The sequence below is a fragment of the Colobus angolensis genome, unplaced genomic scaffold, assembly GCF_000951035.1.
Source record: "Colobus angolensis palliatus isolate OR3802 unplaced genomic scaffold, Cang.pa_1.0 Scaffold273, whole genome shotgun sequence".
NCBI lineage: Eukaryota > Metazoa > Chordata > Mammalia > Primates > Cercopithecidae > Colobus > Colobus angolensis.
The window spans coordinates 494,835-501,857 of record NW_012115966.1 but is presented as its reverse complement, the minus strand read 5'-3'; the positions used below and the strand labels follow the sequence as shown (position 1 = coordinate 501,857).

Here is a 7,023-nt window from a genome sequence, read left to right as displayed (position 1 = left end):
CAGCAACATGGATGCAGATAGAAGGCCTTATCCTAAAAAATTTAATGCAGGAACAGAAAACCAAATATCACATATTCTCACTTATAAATGGGAGCTCAACACTGAGTACACATGGGCGCGAAGAAGGGAACAACAGACACTAGGGCCTACTTGAGGGTGGAGCAAGGAAGGAGGGAGAGGATAAAAAAACTACCTATCGGTCACCACATTTATCACCTGGGTGATGAAATAATCTGTACACCAAAACCGTGTCACACGCAATTTACCTATATAATAAACCTGCAAATGTACATTTGAACCTAAAATGAAAGTTAAGAATGATGTTCTATTGCATTTTCTTCAAAACTTTACTCTTAGAGCCCATAAACAAAATCCAATGTACTACTAGTTAATTTTAATCTCTCATTTGAAGTTTCCAATCTTATAATTCTCACAAAATCTATGCCTCCTAAACTCTAATATCCTTATGTACTTAAATAACTCTGAAATAAACTTGGAAGTTCTATCTGTATTCTTATATTTCAACAGTGATTATCTTCCAATAATAAAACAGTTAGAACTACTCACTTAGAAGGCTTTTGAAAAAGGTCTAAATGGGGACTCAATTCACAATGTCCATAAGAGGTTTTGTCTATTCAGAATGTATTTTGGCCAGTACGACTGCATAAGAGTGGAGTACTCATAATTTGTATTCCCACTATTCGTCTGGCCAAGTTCAAGTTTCCTAAACTCTTGGGTTCTATGATCATCTGTGATGGTGATCAATATACCCTGTATTGAGAAGATCAAGCCATGAGTCTGAGCTTCTGTTAAATACCTTTTCTAATTTAGTTTTTTCAAAGTTTTTGAGCATTCTTTTGGGTTATTCAATAACATGGAGTTCCCTGACATTGTCTTATTCTCCATTTGTTTTTGTTCTTGTCCCTCCAAATAAATTCTAAATATTTGATGGTCAGAAACAGAATTAATTCTCAATAAAATCTTATAGATATGGGTATAAGTGGGCATGCTGTTCTCTACCAAAGCCCTAATCCCAGGAAACAGCCACCTCTAGTTGTCCGGCACTTTGAACAACTCTTCCCAGTGAAATGATGGAAAGAGGCACATTCAAGGAATAATGTTCTCCATTAAAATGGTCATCTATTTTGCTGTGAACAATTTGTCTTGAGATAGTCTTCCTGATATTCCTAAGATTCCCCCTTATTTATCACTTCTGCCTCTGCAGACGTTCAGTCTACCTATCTCTTTCTTCCCCTTACTCTCTCTGCCTGTCCCAAAATTCTGGTTCCCCTAACTTTCAGGCCTCACATTACCTGAAACTATTCAAATATTTATAGAACACCTCTTATGTGCCAGACCCAATACCAGGCACTAAAAATACAGTCATAAGCAAGATCACCTAACATACACACAGTAACACAGAACCTACAGAGCTTTGAGTCTAGTGGGGGAAAACTGAAAAACATGGAATGACAGAGGGTGGAGGGATGCCTGTGGGCAATGGGAGCAGAGAGCAGGAGTAACTGGCCCTGCCTGGAGGGCTTTCTAGTGCTATGATGGAGGATGAGTAAGGAATTAGGTGAACAGGTGAGAGGATATTCTAGAGAGAACGCGTGAGACAGACTAGATTGATTTGTTTAAGCAACTCAAAGGAATTCCACATCCAGTGTTATCCAGTGTGAGGAGATCTCCGAGGTGGGGCCAGGGAAGAAACAGCCAGCTGAGAGTTTTAAGCTGGGGAGTCATGTGATTAAATTTGCATTTTAGAAGGCTCTCCTCCCTTCTTCCTGAGGACAGAGTGAAGAAACATCCAAGCTGGTCTTGAAGGAGACTGGCATCCTGTAACACAGGTAAGAGATAAAGACTAATGTAATGTCTATGGGGTTGGAAACAGGTGGTCTGGTTTGAGAAATATTTAGGCAAGAGCATAGTTGACAGGACTTGGTGGTTGACAATAGGTGGTGGTGTGGGAGAGAGAGTAGCTTAAGAAGATACGTGGTTTCTCATGAATGTGGCTGAAAGGCCAGTCAGGTCTTTCCTAGATGGTGGACATGGTGGGAGGAGCAGGCTTGAGTGTGGGGATGCCAAGTTCATCAAACTGAATTTGGATATTGGATTTGAGGTGCCTGGGAGAGAGTGGAGCTCAAATGAGAGATCATGGCATCCATATAGATTTGTGAGTCTTTGGAACAGACAGATAGTAATTAGAGTCATCAGAATGGGTAAGATAACTAGGAAAATATGAGTTCAGCCAGAAACCTCTCCTCAGCCCCACCACTTCAGGGATCTGTCAGCATGGCAGCAGCCCTGAGTGAGGGACAGTAATTCCAGCTGAGGAGCAGAAAGTTTTTAATAGCATTCCCTAAAGTGTAGTCATACTGAAAAAATTGTTCCCTAACCACACACACATACACACACACACATACACACACACACGGAGTTGATGCTCAGATAAGTTTGGGGAAATCTGTATATTATTTCCCCTGCTTAGAGAATATTAAGGACTGACAAGCTCTGCAGTAAATACCTTTTTACCTTCGTTTAACTCAGTTTTCTCCATAAGACAGTCCTGGCTGGAGATTACTCTGGATCTGAATGTCTCAGGGTGAAGGAAGCGGGAGAGAGCTAGCTTTCCCAGAGGCATGCTTCCAAGTCAGCATCACAAAGAGTGTCATCTATCTGTTCATTTATAAGATGAAAACACTGGGGCTCAGTGATTGCTTCCAAGTTTCACAGTTAGCTAGTGACACATTTGGGTTGTCACCTACTCCTTTGACCCAATCTAAGAAAATTCCAGTGATGCAGCATAGTGAAAGTAGAAACACATTTTTCACAATACATCAATCACAGTGTTTCTCAAAAGGCATTCTCTGTGACCTTTAATTTGAATCCTAGCTCTGACATGTCTTAGTTGTATGAGCTTGGGCAAATTTTCTAACCTCTTTGAGCCCCTGTTTTCTTGTATATAAATAAGGATGTAACAGTAACTAGTAGGATTATTATTAGATGCTACCATTAATAAACTGAGGCTGACAGATTGAGACTTGCTTAAGATCTCACAGCTAAAAGAGATAAAGCTGGAACTGAAACTCAGATCTTTGGCTCCAAATGTGGTGTTTCCTGTACTAACCAAATCATTTCTACCAGTGCCCCTGGGATTATGCCTTGAGGACTCACCTTAAGACAATCTTGCTCTTGAGACAGAGAAGTCTGCAAATGGTGTCCAATTAACTGAAGTCTAGAGACTGGCTGAAGCCAGACAGGGAGTGTGAGGAGGGAGCAGAGAATCTTCAGAAAGACATTCCAAAGTCTCAGGCCTAGAAAATGTTTAGAAATATTGTTTCTTGTGTTCCCCTCCAGTCTGTCTACCTGAATGGGAAACTGGTGGTGGGGCCAGGCATGCTTATTTTTGAACAAATAAACAGTTAATTCTGAGATGCCACCTTGATTGAGAAGCACTGTGCTTTTCTAAGCAAAAATCATCGCCAAAATTACCCTAGAATCCACCACTGCTCAGATATCTGTGCCTGAACCAACTTGGTTATGAAGTTTTCCTTTGTTTCACGAAACTAGTTTAGGGTGGGCTGTGGGCGGAAGTTTCTAAAAAGCCACTGGGGAAGGACTGAATCTCTGAGGCGTAAGAGGGCGGACTCAGCCTCACTTCCTCCTTCTTCTCATCTGGGCTTCCTGTCGTCACAGCACGATCATATTTTTTCGCCCTTCACTTCTCCTTTTACACAAATAGCCCTGGATATCCGTGTTACCAGCCTTGTCTCAGCCACCTCAAGGATAATCACTAAATTCTGCCTAAAGGACTGAGGAACGGTGTCTGGAAAAGGTAAGGTTGATGACATTTTAACCTGGTTTGCTGTCTAATGTGGGGTAGGGCGTATTTTTAGGGGTCTCCATATACCTCGTTAGTAACCATAAAATCTCCTGCAACTTCTCTTTGGCAAATATTTAGTGCACAAAGTAAAACAGATTAGCAAGATACTAGTAACATCCCCAAAGGCAATCAGGCCAGAAATACTTTTACTTAATCAAGTTCTTGTTATCTAAATCTCTGAGTTGAGGCATTCACAAGCCTTAATTGCTACAGAGCTTGAATTACTCTGTGTAGTAATTCCTGATGCCTGGAGCTTTCTCTGCGAGATGACATTGGGGAGATTTCCTATGTGCTCTGGTTTTCAGAAAATTGGCCTTGTGATTTTAAAGTGAAGAAAGAACCCACAGCCAGAGCCGTCTTTAGAAAGACAGCTAGAAGACACAGTTCTTTTTCATTTGAGAAATTTTCAAAAGTTAAGTTAGTGACTCTTCAAAGCCACTAAATAGAAAGGTGGCTAAAAATCAAAACACCAGGATGTGCTCAGTAACTGTATTTTAAAAGGTGAAAGCTAGACATCTCTAAAGGACGAGTAGATTGTTGGCTTTTAAGGAGCAGGAAGCGCATTGTGATCCTCAGCATTTCTCCAGATTATCCTTGGTGTACAAAACGTGACCACTGATGCACGTATAAATGCAATCCCCAAAACTTGATACTGCAGTAATTTCCAATCATGTGCTGTAACTAATGACTGAGGTTGCGTGAACTCAGCAAAGTGATAGCAGAGCTTTGGTCCTGACTCTGTGTGACCACCATAGGAAACTCTATATAAGAGCTTTCTTCTTCCAAGACCTGTGAGAATTTCACTTGATTATGCCCTGGAGCAGAAAGGAGAAAGTTCTCTTTGACTATACCCACCCATCTAAGAATGAGGGTTGGGAACAGGGCAGAGGGCTCTAGATTTCCAAGAGGGGTGGGGACAGGGGAGAGGGCTCTAGATTCCCAAAACACCTCAGAGCTTATTGAGCCTTGAATTAAAAAATAAAAAGCAGTCTTCTAAAACACTTTTAGAAGACACTAAAAGTGGCTTTTAGAAGAAAAAACACTTAATAATCAAGTGTTAGGTGCCTCCTGAGGCCAGGCACTGTGCTTTGGGGATTGTGGGGGAGCGAAGATGAAAAGGTAGAAGGAGAATGTTTATCTAGCAAACAGTCCTACTCTTAAGGAACTCCCATGGGAGATAAGAGATACCATACTATGCATGTGCTTTGGAAGAAAGCTGAGAAAAAGCAGACTCCTAGCTGCTGGATAAACAAAGAGGTTTTGCTTTCTCAATCTTGAGGAGAATCTGTACTATTTTGAAATTGTGGTTGAATGGGAGCAAAGACTGAACTGAAACATTACTTCCTGTGATGTTTCCTGTGTGGGCCAGTTAAGAACATTTAACTTTTAAATGAAAGGATTGGGTACCTTTATATTCATGAGGAACGATTCCGAGTCCATGCCTTCACAGCTATGGTTACCACCACCTAAGTGACCTCACCTTTGTTCACTGACAAGAGGCACAAACTGCAAAGCACGAAGTCTGTTGGTCCTTCGTTTTTTGTGCCCTCTGATTGACCCCTGACTGCACAGAGGCCCTCGGACTGCAGTTCTCCTTTCCCACTCCTACCCCATGGCCAGATATGGCACTTGGTGCTGGAGATACAGGATAACAGAGAAGATTATCATCTGAAAGGAGTTGTACTGTTTATTGTGGACTACAATCACAGCAGTATACAAATACAGTGCAATGTGCTCTTTTCTATAATAGATGGAGAATGTGCACAAACTGTAGGAGGAGTTAGGAGTGTGCCAAAGAATCCCCGGAGAGGTGACTGGTGGGTTCACTTTCACAGAAGTATGGGTTTGCTATGGAGACATTCTAGACCAAGGGTGCTGTATATTCAAATTCAAAGAAGTGTGTACCTCCAGGCATGTTAGAAATGAGAGCGAGCAAGTGAGACTGCAGTATAACACACCATGTTTACAGAGTCACATGAAGTGGAAAGTCCTTTCTCCTACTTGGCACCAGAAAGTGGAGGGTAAGATCGCTGACCAGGCAAGTCCTAGGTCCAGCTCTGGGTGGGGCTATGCCCACCATGTTCACATGACAGAATTGATGGGATGTGGGGTTGAAATGAGGCAGAAGAAGCAGGTTTTTCCCTCCTCAACCTAGATTTTCACTTAGAGCAGAAGGAAGGGTGGAGCTTCTTGTGAGGTTACAGCCATTGTTTTCAGCTTAGCTTCTGTTCCAGGAAGTACTGCACTGATTCAGTTATAGTGGTTTGTTTTGCGTTCCTAGATTAGTCAGCCCAGGGCACTTCTTGTACTGAGCAAGCATCCACTATGTGTAAATCACCCTGGGCCCTAGAGACTGGGCACCTGTCGTCAGGAAGCTCCCAGGACCCATCTGCCACTGCAGGTGCAGGGCACTGAAGCAAAGTAACCCAGAGAAACCAGACAGCTGTGCAGAGCAGGACAGCATGGCTGCTGGGGCAGAGGAGGGAAGGATTGAGGTGGAGGTTGGGTGGCCAGTTTGGGAAGGCTGACTGGAGGTAGGTTCTGGGAAAGAGAAGACATGCCTTTGCAAAGCCAGTGAATGACCACTCAGAGTAAAGGCCAGGAATCTCTATGCTGAGAGTTAGAGGTGAGTGCTCTCTTTTCATTATCCATTTCATAAACACACAGCAGAATTTCTTTTCTTAAAAAAATATACTTTAAGTTCTAGGGTACATGTGCACAATGTGCAGGTTTGTTACATATGTATACATGTGCCATGTTGATGTGCTGCACCCATTAACTTGTCATTTACATTAGGTATATCTCCTAATACTATCCCTCCCCCCTCCTGCCTCCCCACAACAGGCCCCTGTGTGTCACGTTCCCCTTCCTGTGTCTAAGTGTTCTCATTGGTCACTTCCCACCTATGAGTGAGAATATGCAGTGTTTGGTTTTCTGTCCTTGCGATAGTTTGCTGAGAATGGTGGTTTCCAGCTTCATCCATGTCCCTACAAAGGACATGAACTCATCCTTTTTTATGGCTGCATAGTATTACATGGTGTATGCGTGCCACATTGTCTTAATTCAGTCTATCACTGATGGACATTTGGGTTGGTTCCAAGTCTTTGCTATTGTGAATAGTGCTGCAATAAACATAC

At 42.4% G+C, this 7,023-nt stretch overlaps 1 protein-coding gene across 2 annotated transcripts in view; it reads left to right on the top strand.

Annotated features, from left to right (window-relative positions):
- Positions 1–1,777: 1,777 nt before the first annotated feature.
- Positions 1,778–7,023, top strand: part of CD53 (CD53 molecule) — a 32,215-nt gene continuing 26,969 nt past the window's right edge. Inside the window, exons 1-2 of one of the 2 annotated variants that reach the window (XM_011948053.1) lie at positions 1,778–1,850; positions 3,746–3,838. The gene's annotated coding sequence lies outside the window, so the exon portion shown is untranslated. Of the gene's footprint in view, positions 1,851–3,664; positions 3,839–7,023 lie in introns of those variants that run through there. The other variant, XM_011948052.1, reaches the window with a different exon arrangement.